The sequence below is a fragment of the Heptranchias perlo genome, chromosome 11 (assembly GCF_035084215.1).
Source record: "Heptranchias perlo isolate sHepPer1 chromosome 11, sHepPer1.hap1, whole genome shotgun sequence".
NCBI lineage: Eukaryota > Metazoa > Chordata > Chondrichthyes > Hexanchiformes > Hexanchidae > Heptranchias > Heptranchias perlo.
This window is the reverse complement of record NC_090335.1, coordinates 55,357,451-55,369,033: the sequence shown is the minus strand read 5'-3', so window position 1 is coordinate 55,369,033 and position 11,583 is coordinate 55,357,451.

The following is an 11,583-nucleotide window of genomic DNA, read 5'->3' as shown; positions in this document are numbered from 1 at the left end:
ACCTGAGCGGGGAGTCAGAAGGGAATAAAATTGAGAGCAGCAAGAGAGGGGAAGACCCAGGGGAAATTTACAATACAAATAGTACAAACAGTTGTTCAAGAACAAGTGAGAGGGAAAAGCATAGAGCAGCGGAAAGAAAGTGTACTTTAGGAACGACAGATAAAATAAAAACTAGAAGGTGTAAGGCAGGGGGTTGGGAACCTGAGCAGGGAGACAGAGGAAAGCGTGTCAGGAAGGGACAGAAGGTATGGAGTAAAAGGTAATGTGTTAAAAAAGGAAAAAGCAGGAACTAAGTGTCACAAAACATATTTGAAAGTTCTTCATCTGAATGCACGTAGCATTCGTAACAAAATGGACGAGTTAACGGCACAAATAACTACATATGGGTATGATCTTGTGGCCATTACAGAAACATGGCTGCAGGGTGACAACGACGGGGAATTAAATATGCCAGGGTATTTAACAATCAGGAAGGACAGGCAGGAAGGAAGGGGAGGTGGGGTGGCTATGTTAACAAAGGAAGGAATCACTGTAACACAGAGAAATGATATTGGGACAAAGGATCAGCATAATGAAACAGTTTGGGTAGAGATAAGGCATAATAAGGGGAAAAAACACTTGTGGGCGTAGTATATAGGCCTCCTAATAGTTGCAACTCTGCTGGAAGAAGTATTAATCAGGAAATAGTCGGGGCATGTAATAAGGGAACAGCTATAATTATGGGGGATTTTAACTATCATATTAACTGGACAAATCAAATTGGGCAGGGCAGCCTTGAGGAAGAGTTTATTGGGTGTATTAGGGATGGATTTCTTGAGCAGTATGTAACTGATCCTACAAGGGGGCAAGCAACCTTGGACCTGGTCCTGTGTAATGAGCCAGGATTAATTAATAATGTCCTAGTTAAGGATCCCCTTGGAATGAGTGACCATAACATGGTTACATTCCATATCCAATTAGAGGGTGAGAAGGTTGGTTCTCAAACAAGCGTACTATGATGGTATGAGAGCGGAATTGATTAAAGTGGACTGGGAAAATAGATTAAAGGGTAAGACGGTACATGAGCAGTGGTGTTCATTCAAGGAGTTATTTTACAACTTTCAAAAAAAATATATTCCACTGAGGAAAAAAGGGTGTAAAAGAAATGACAGCCATCCGTGGTTAAGTAAAGAAATTAAGGATAGTATCCAACTAAAAACAAGGACATATAAGGTAGCCAAACTTAGTGGGAGGATAGAAGATTGGGAAGTCTTCAAAAGACAGCAAAAAGTAACTAAAGGATTGATTAAGAAAGGGAAGATGGATTATGAAAATAAATTAGCAAAAAATATAAAAACAGATAGCAAGAGTTTCTACAGTTACATAAAAAGAAAAAGGGTGGCTAAGGCAAACGTAGGTCCTTTAGAGGATGAGACCGGGAAATTAATGGTGGGAAACATGGAGATGGCAAAAATGCTGAACAAATATTTTGTTTCAGTCTTTACGGTAGAGGACACTAAGAATATCCCAACACTGGACAAACAGGGGGTTCTAGAGGGGGAGGAGCTAAATACGATTAAAATCACTAAGGAATTGGTACTCAGTAAATTAATGGGACTCAAGGCGGATAAATCCCCTGGACCTGATGGCTTACATCCTAGGGTCTTGAGGGAAGTGGCAGTAGGGATTGTGGATGCTTTGGTAATAATTTTCCAAAATTCTCTGGACTCGGCAAAGGTCCCGGCAGATTGGAAAACTGCTAATGTAACACCCTTATTTAAAAAGGGTAGTAGGCAGAAGGCTGGAAATTATAGACCAGTTAACCTGACATCTGTGGTGGGTAAAATTTTGGAGTCTATTATTAAGGAGACAGTAGCAGAACATTTGGATGAACATAATTTAATAAGACAAAGTCAGCATGGCTTTACGAAGGGGAAGTCATGTCTGACAAATTTGCTTGAGTTCTTTGAGGACATAACGTACAGGGTGGATAAAGGGGAACCAGTGGACGTAGTGTATTTAGACTTCCAGAAGGCATTCGACAAGGTGCCACATAAAAGATTATTGCTCAAGATAAAGAATCACTGGATTGGGGGTAATATTCTGGCATGGGTGGAGGATTGGTTATCTAACAGGAAGCAGAGAGTTGGGATAAATGGTTCATTCTCGGACTGGCAACCAGTAGCCAGTGGTGTTCCGCAGGGGTCGGTGCTGGGTCCCCAACTCTTTACAATCTATATTAACGATTTGGAGGAGGGGACCGAGTGTAACATATCAAAATTTGCAGATGATACAAAGATGGGAGGGAAAGTGGAGAGTGAGGAGGACATAAAAAACCTACAAGGGGATATAGACAGGCTGGGTGAGTGGGCGGAGATTTGGCAGATGCAATACAATATTGGAAAATGTGAGGTTATGCACTTTGGCAGGAAAAATCGGAGAGCAAGTTATTATCTTAATGGCGAGAAACTGGAAAGTACTGCAGTACAAAGGGATCTGGGGGTCCTAGTGCAAGAAAATCAAAAAGTTAGTTTGCAGGTGCAGCAGGTGATCAAGAAGGCCAACGGAATGTTGGCTTTTATTGCTAGGGGGATAGAATATAAAAACAGGGAGGTATTGCTGCAGTTATATAAGGTATTGGTGAGACCGCACCTGGAATACTGCATGCAGTTTTGGTGTCCATACTTAAGAAAAGACATACTTGCTCTTGAGGCAGTACAAAGAAGGTTCACTCGGTTAATCCCGGGGATGAGGGGGCGGACATATGAGGAGAGGTTGAGTAGATTGGGATTCTACTCATTGGAGTTCAGAAGAATGAGAGGCGATCTTATTGAAACATATAAGATTGTGAAGGGGCTTGATCGGGTGGATGCGGTAAGGATGTTCCCAAGGATGGGTGAAACTAGAACTAGGGGGCATAATCTTAGAATAAGGGGCTGCTCTTTCAAAACTGAGATGAGGAGAAACTTCTTCACTCAGAGGGTAGTAGGTCTGTGGAATTTGCTGCCCCAGGAAGCTGTGGAAGCTGCATCATTAAATAAATTTAAAACAGAAATAGACAGTTTCCTAGAAGTAAAGGGAATTAGGGGTTACGGGGAGCGGGCAGGAAATTGGACATGAATTTAGATTTGAGGTTAGGATCAGATCAGCCATGATCTTATTGAATGGCAGAGCAGGCTCGAGGGGCCAATTGGCCTACTCCTGCTCCTATTTCTTATGTTCTTATGTAATATATTTGGGTTTTGAAAAGGCTTTCGATAAGGTACCACATACTAGACTCTTGACTAAGGTCAGAGCATGTGGAGTCAGGGGACAAGTAGCGGAATGGATAGCAAGCTGGCTACAAAACTGAAAACAGAGAGTAGGGGTTAAAGGTAAGAAGTGGTGTCCCGTAAGGATCGGTGCTGGGACCACTGTTGTTCACCATTTACATAAATGATTTGGACTCGGGAATCGGAAGTACAATTTCAAAATTTGCAGACGTCACCAAATTGAGTGGTATAATTAATACCAAGGAGGACTGCAAAGTCATTAATAAATTTGCAGACTGGGTGTTTAATTGGCAAATAAGTGTCAGGTATTACATTTTGGTAGGAAGAATAAGGGGGCCACATACTCCTTGGAAAATAAGAGTCTAAGTTGGGTGGAGGAGTGGAGGGATCTGGGGGTACAGATATACAAGTCGCTAAAACTAGCGACGCAAGTTAATAAGGCCATAAAAAAAATGAAACCAAGCACTGGGGTTCATTTCTGGAAGGATAGAATTGAAAAGCAAAGAAGTTAGGTCAAACTTGTATGGAACCTTAGTTAGACCATACCTGGAGTATTGTGAACAGTTCTGGTCTCCATATTATAAAAAGGATATAGAGACACTGGAGAAGGTGCAAAAAAGATTTACTAGGATGATACCAGAACTGAGAGGTTATAGCTGTCAGGAAAGATTGAACAGGCTGGGGCTCTTTTCTCTGGAAAAACGAAGACTGAGGGGTGACCTGATAGAGATCTTTAAGATTATGAAAGGGTTTGATAGGGTAGACGTAGAGAAGATGTTTCCACTTGTGGGGGAGACCAGAACTCGGGGTCATAAATATAAGATATATAATGAATCCAATAGGGAATGCAGGAAAAACTTCTTTACCCAGCGAGTAGTTGGAATTTGGGACTCGCTACCACAAGGAATAGTTGAGGTGACTAGCATAGATAAATTTAAGGGAAAGCTAGATAAACACATGAGGGAGAAAGGAATAGAAGGATATGTTGATAGGGTTAAATGAAGTAGTGAGGGAGGAGGCTCATGTGGAGCATAAACATTGGCATGGACCTGTTGGGCTGACTGGCTTGTTTTTTACTGTAGGTCTATGTAATTATCAGCCCAAGCCTGGGTGTTGTTCAGGTCTTGCCATATACTCTTCTCAGGTCATTGAATTTTTTCTGGTACTGCTCTTTAGTTTTGGGGGTGAAAGAGATGGCACAGTGCCATGCCACCTCCCTCTACATGGGCATGCAAGACATTTTTCTGAGGTTTTCTCCCATGGGAACCCAGCAGTTTTTCCTACCATTGCTGCATCTCATCTAATGAATTTGTGTGTTCTACTCTTCTGTCTCTTTGCAATGCCCAGCTCCCTTCTTCGAGTTCCTTTCCTAGGTCTTCATTTGAAGACATACTCTAAAAGTGGCCTTTGCAACAATCTGACTTCTTATGAGATGATTGCCGTCCAAATTTTGGGGCCAGGGATCATAATAGAAGTTGAGGTTATTTCTCCCTTACTCATTCACCCATTAATTCACTGACCAAGAATCACGTTAGAGCTGTCAGCGGGAGTTGGAGCACTGGGTACTGTCATGGAGATTTAGGATGGTTTGGTGCTGTGAGCAAGAGTCAGATCAGAGCACTGTGTTCAGGTCTGTAAACCAGGCTTTGCAAAATTTTTGTTGGGCTATTCTGGCTAGACTTTGCACACACACCTAGATGAACAAAATTTTCACCATTTATGCCAGTCGCATACCTACTTGGTTGCTTAAGAAGCGTGAAATGACCATTTAAATTGTCATCTTAATTGACCTGTTTTATACAAGATGTGCAGATGCCGGTGATGGACTGGGGTGGACAAATGTAAGGAATCTTACAACACCAGGTTATAGTCCAACAATTTTATTTTTAAATCACAAGCTTTCGGAGGTTATCTCCTTCTCAGGTGAGTGACTCACTCACCTGACGAAGGAGATAATCTCCGAAAGCTTGTGATTTTAAAATAAAATTGTTGGACAATAACCTGGTGTTGTAAGAATCCTTACATTTGTTTTAGAGTCATAGAGTCATAGAGTCAGAGAGTTATACAGCACGGATAGAGGCCCTTCGGCCCATCGTGTCCGCGCCGGCCATCAAGCCCTGTCTAATCTAATCCCATATTCCAGCATTTGGTCCGTAGCCTTGTATGCTATTGCATTTCAAGTGCTCATCCAAATGCTTCTTGAATGTTGTGAGGGTTCCTGCCTCCACAACCCTTTCAGGCAGTGAGTTCCAGACTCCAACCACCCTCTGGGTGAAAAAGTTCTTTCTCAAATCCCCTCTAAACCTCCCGCCTTTTACCTTGAATCTATGCCCCCTTGTTATAGAACCCTCAACGAAGGGAAAAAGCTCCTTAGTATCCATCCTATCTGTGCCCCTCATAATTTTGTACACCTCAATCATGTCCCCCCCTCAGCCTCCTCTGCTCCAAGGAAAACAAACCCAATCTTCCCAGTCTCTCTTCATAGCTGAAGCGCTCCAGCCCTGGTAACATCCTGGTGAATCTCCTCTGCACCCTCTCCAAAGCGATCACATCCTTCCTGTAGTGTGGCGACCAGAACTGCACACAGTACTCCAGCTGTGGCCTAACCAGTGTTTTATACAGCTCCATCATAACCTCCTTGCTCTTATATTCTATGCCTCGGCTAATAAAGGCAAGAATCCCATATGCCTTCTTTACCACCTTATCTACCTGTTCCGCCGCCTTCAGGGATCTGTGAACTTGCACACCAAGATCCCTCTGACCCTCTGTCTTGCCTAGGGTCCTCCCATTCATTGTGTATTCCCTTGCCTTGTTAGTCCCTCCAAAGTGCATCACCTCGCACTTTTCCGGGTTAAATTCCATTTGCCACTGTTCCGCCCATCTGACCAACCCATCTATATCGTCCTGCAGACTGAGGCTATCCTCCTCGCTATTTACCACCCTACCAATTTTTGTATCATCAGCGAACTTACTGATCATACCTTTTACATTCATATCCAAGTCATTAATGTAGACCACAAACAGCAAGGGACCCAGCACCAATCCCTGTGGTACCCCACTGGCCACAGGCTTCCAGTCACAAAAACAACCTTCGACCATCACCCTCTGCCTTCTGCCACTAAGCCAGTTTTGTATCCAAAGTGCCAAGGCACCCTGGATTCCATGGGCTCGTACCTTCTTGACCAGTCTCCTGTGCGGGACTTTATCGAAGGCCTTACTGAAATCCATGTATACCACATCCACTGCGTTACCCTCATCCACACGCCTAGTCACCCCCTCAAAAAATTCAATCAAATTAGTCAGACATGATCTTCCCTTGACAAAGCCATGTTGACTATCCCTGATTAATCCTTGCTTCTCCAAGTGGAGACTAATTTTGTCCTTCAGAATTTTTTCCAATAATTTTCCTACCACTGATGTTAGGCTCACTGGCCTGTAGTTCCCCGGTTTTTCCCTACTCCCCTTCTTGAATAATGGTACTACATTAGCGGTTCTCCAGTCCTCTGGCACATCCCCTGTGGCCAGAGAGGTTCTGAATATATGTGTTAGAGCCCCCGCAATCTCCTCCTTTGCCTCACACAGTAGCCTGGGATACATTTCGTCCGGGCCTGGGGATTTATCCATTTTTTGGCCTGCTAAAACCGCCAATACCTCCTCCCGCTCGATGTTAATATGTTCGAGTATATCACAGTCCCCCTGCCGTATTTCTATGTCTACATCATCCTTCTCCATAGTGAAAACAGATGCAAAAAATTCATTTAGAACCCCTCCTACATCTGTCGGCTCCACACACAGATTGCCATTTTTGTCCCTAATGGGCCCTATTTTTTCCCTAGTCATCCTCTTACCCTTAATATACTTATAAAACATCTTAGGATTTTCCTTTATTTTGCTCGCCAGAGTTTTTTCATGGCCCCTCCTTGATCTCCTAATTTCCTTTTTAAGTATCCCCCTGCACTTTTTGTACTCCTCTAGGGCTTCCTCCGTCCTTAGCCTTTTGTATCTGCCAAAAGCCCTCCTTTTTTTCCTAATCCATTCTCGTATATCCCCTGACATCCAAGGTTCCCTGGAGTTCTTGGAACCACCCTTGACCTTTACGGGAACATGTCGCCATTGTATGGTCTCAATCTCCCTTCTGAAAGACTCCCATTGCTCCGATGCGGATTTTCCTACAAGCAGCTGATCCCAGTCCATTTTGGCCAGATCCTGCCTTATCCTATTAAAATCGGCCTTCCCCCAATTTAGAACCTTTATTTCCGGCCCCTCCCTGTCCTTTTCCATGACCACCTTAAATCTCACTGAATTATGGTCACTGTCACCAAAGTGCTCACCTACTAGCACTTCTTCCACTTGGCCGGCCACATTCCCTAGAATTAGGTCCAGTACCGCCCCCTCTCTTGTAGGACTTTCTACATGCTGGCTCAAAAAGCTCTCCTGGATGCACGTTAAGAATTTTGTACCCTCTAAGCCTTTTACACTCTGAGTATCCCAGTTAATATTGGGGAAGTTGAAATCCCCCACTATTATTACCCTATTATTTGCACAATTTTCTGAGATTTGCCTACATATCTGTTCCTCTATCTCCCCCTGACTGTTTGGGGGCCTATAGTACACTCCCATCAAAGTGCTTGCCCCCTTTTTGTTTTTAAGCTCCACCCATATGGCCTCATTAGAGGAACCTGCTAATATATCATCCCTCCTTATGGCAGTAATTGATTCTTTAATTAATATTGCGACCCCCCCTCCTCTTATACCTCCCCCTCTGTCTCGCCTGAAGATTCTGTACCCCGGAATATTGAGCTGCCAGTCTTGCCCCTCCCTCAATCATGTCTCTGTGACAGCAACAATATCATACTCCCATGTGTTTATCAACACCTTCAGTTCATCCACCTTATTCGCAAGACTCCTTGCATTAAAATAGATGCCATCCAGCCTTGCTCTTACATATTTGCCCTGTCTCCCAAGCTGACTTGTTTTTTTCTCTATATTTGGCTGCACATCACCCCCTATTGTAGCTCCACTCTGTATCCCATCCCATCCCCCTGCCAAGTTAGTTTAAACCCCCCCCAACAGTGCTAGCAAACCTCCCCGCAAGGATATTTGTCCCGCTCTGGTTCAGGTGCAACCCGTCCGACTTGTACAAGTCCCACCTTCCCCAGAAGCAAGTCCATATTCAAATTTCTAAAGGACAAAACCCACCAATGTAAAATTAGGACCACCTGCCATTTTAGTCAGTGGCTATTAAACACAGACAAAAAATAAAGAAAAAGGGGCAAATATAATCCATATTGTTTAGATCAATTGATTTGTAAATGGAACAAATATTTTGGCTTTCAACTGGTATCACAATAGCTGAGAACATTATACCTGTGTGAGAAGACAAGCCCCTTATTTAGTTTTGAAATTTGCCTCAGGCATGTTTGTGTCCTATAATAAAGAAAAGTTAGTTTTTATTTTAAAATTTAAATCTGAAAACTGTGCCACATTATGACATCAATGCTGTCCAATCAGCTCTGAGAAGGGCACTATAAAAGTACAAGAGCCACAGAAGGCTAAACAAATCTACAAATCACTCTACGAGAGGCAAAGTATCACTGTATTCTGGATTGTCTCAAACTGGTATGTTATACATCAATGTTATCTATTGATTTATTTATCAAGTGTATTATATACTGTCACTACCTATTGACTTGTCCAGGTGTATTACACACAATCAATTGACTTATTTAGGTGTATTACACACAATCACGATCTAAGCACTCATTTAGAATCTATACATATTATAACTCTATCATTGTTTAGAATCTTCAACTTTTTGAAATATTTTTACTTGGCATTTTGAAAAAAGGAAACATGCATATATACAGAACCAAAAAGGACAGTAACTGTATAGTTTATAATACAGTACATCTGGGAATAATGTTCATCTTCTTTAACAGGAGAATAATTGCCTAACTTTTGCAACTCTGGATTAACTCTGGAGATTCCTTTTGTTTAGCTTCATTCTCATTGTGTTCATAGTACAGTTCTCTGGGTTGTGTAGAAGTTTGTCTTGAGGAGAACATTAGGAAAGTAATTTCCAATAGAAATGCTGCAATTAAATAAAAAAATCAAAGAAACCTGGTAAAATTGTCCAATATTTAAATGTTCTGAAATGTCCGGAAGCTCAGTGAGTTTATGCAACTAGTAGCTGAACTATACAGATCAGGAAGGTCCCACATTGTGATTCCTGGTGTGCACTAGGTTAGCTGATCTCAATTCGGGCAGTAGTGAGGTGCTACAATCGGCCTCCCCACCCTGGGTTAGGAAGGAGAACTTCAGCCAGAAGTTCCCGCTTCTGCGACTCTAGCTGAGAAGTGCACGTGTGGGCATCCAGTAAGGGCAGGATAGACTCAGCACGATGCCCCTGCAGCCTAACAATGCGGTGACATTTATTGTCAAGGCTCACATATGAAGAATGGTCTTTGAACAAGGTACCAGAGGGTGTTATGGAACTGCATCTGAAGAGGCAGTTAACGCCTTCTGAAGAGGAGAGGAGGGACAAGAAAAAAAAACTTGAGAAAATACTCCAAAGCAGTAAATGTGCTACAAAAATCCACAGTTCACCTTGTGTTCCACGTCAAGTTAGCTGATCTCAGCTGAGGCAGCAGTTGGCCTGTTACAATCAGGTTCAGCTGTGATGACCTCTACTGTTGAAAAACCTGCCGACACTCACTGTCTGGGCTCCGTTTGAAGAATAGCCACTTGGATGAGGTATCAAAAGCCTGCTAGGGCCCATGGAACCAGAGCCTGAATTTTCAGAAAAGAGGAGGGGAAAAGAGGAAAGGAAATTGGCAAAAAAAAGTCTCAAGTTCAGTCAGAACATGGACGTTTGTGATATTTCTGTCACTTCTCCCAATATTGATGTATGAATTGTCCAATGTCTAGCCAAAAATACATAGTTACCACAATTTTACTGACATCTATTTTTATAATGACTTACTCATGTGAAGTTATATTATTTTAGGGATATTTTTATTAAATTGAATTATAGGTAAGGATGTGAGTTGCACAATGATTATTACTGATGCTTACTGTTGTTGTTATGAAGTTCTTCACAAGTGTCATCAAATTATTTAGCGTTTAAAGTAAGACTACTTGATGGCATTTCAATCACTTTTTTATTATTAAGATGACAGTGAGTAGTTTCTTATATGGGAGTATACATTTTATCCACGATGAAGGAAAATACCATGCAAACAAAAATATCTGAAATTATTGGCTGAATTCTCTTCTTTGGTACACAGTAGCAGAGGAGAAGGCGGGAATTCCAGCCGCCGCTCCAACTCCGCCGTGACCCCAACCCATTTCTGAACCCATCAATGAGTATGCACGGTAGGCTCCAGGCGGAATTTCTGCTATCAAGCATGACAGTGCCTGGCCACGAAATTCTGGCACTGCTGCAGTGGGACAGCCAATGCAGCACCATAAGAGGTGGATGGGCATTTAGAGGGGTGGAACAGCCCCAAAGATCAAGGGAGTTGCAGTCTTGTAGATCTCACGGAGACCAAAGCCTACACTAATAAAGTGAGTGAGGCCCACCTGGAGGCAGAAGAGGCCTCTTCCAAGAGGCGCCTTTAGTCCCTGGCCTCGGGGCTACTACTGCCCCTACCCCAGGCTTACTGTCACCTTCCACCTGACAGTCCCAGGAAGCGATGATAACTGAGGTGGATGGGAAGGAAACGAGCCAGGGACCCGGGCTCAACCCGTCCAGCAGCATTTATATACAGCAGCCAAAGAAGGGAAAACAACAGCAATCTCGACAAGGTGGTGGGGGGGATTGAGAATGGGATTGTGAGGCAGTGGTAGACCTCACTGCTCGATTTTCTTTCATTCTCCGCTGCAATGCCACCACATTTGAAGCCAAATCGCAGAGGAGAATCCTGCACTATGTCTGTTAGCTGCCCTTGGGTAATAACCCATTCTGATCCGAATTTTTAAACTATATTCTATCTAAAAAAAAACGAATAAATATAAGTACCCATGAAAAGTATGGCTGTTCTTAATAGCTTTATTTCTGATTTATATTTGGTTGCAATTCATTGCCGCTAAGATCAACAGGAATGTCACACCTATCACACTATAATAAAACAAAGCAAGCTTTTAAAACTCTAGCTTAATTTAATCAAACTTGATTTACTTCATCTTCTATCCCTCTCTTTTCAAACTTGGCGGTATCCTGTAATATGTGTCTCGGCCCTTCAAGTGAGTTTCTTAATTAAAAAACAAGAGTGCTATTATGTAGCTATAAAACATTCATACAATAATAAAAAATATATTATTTATAAGGTAG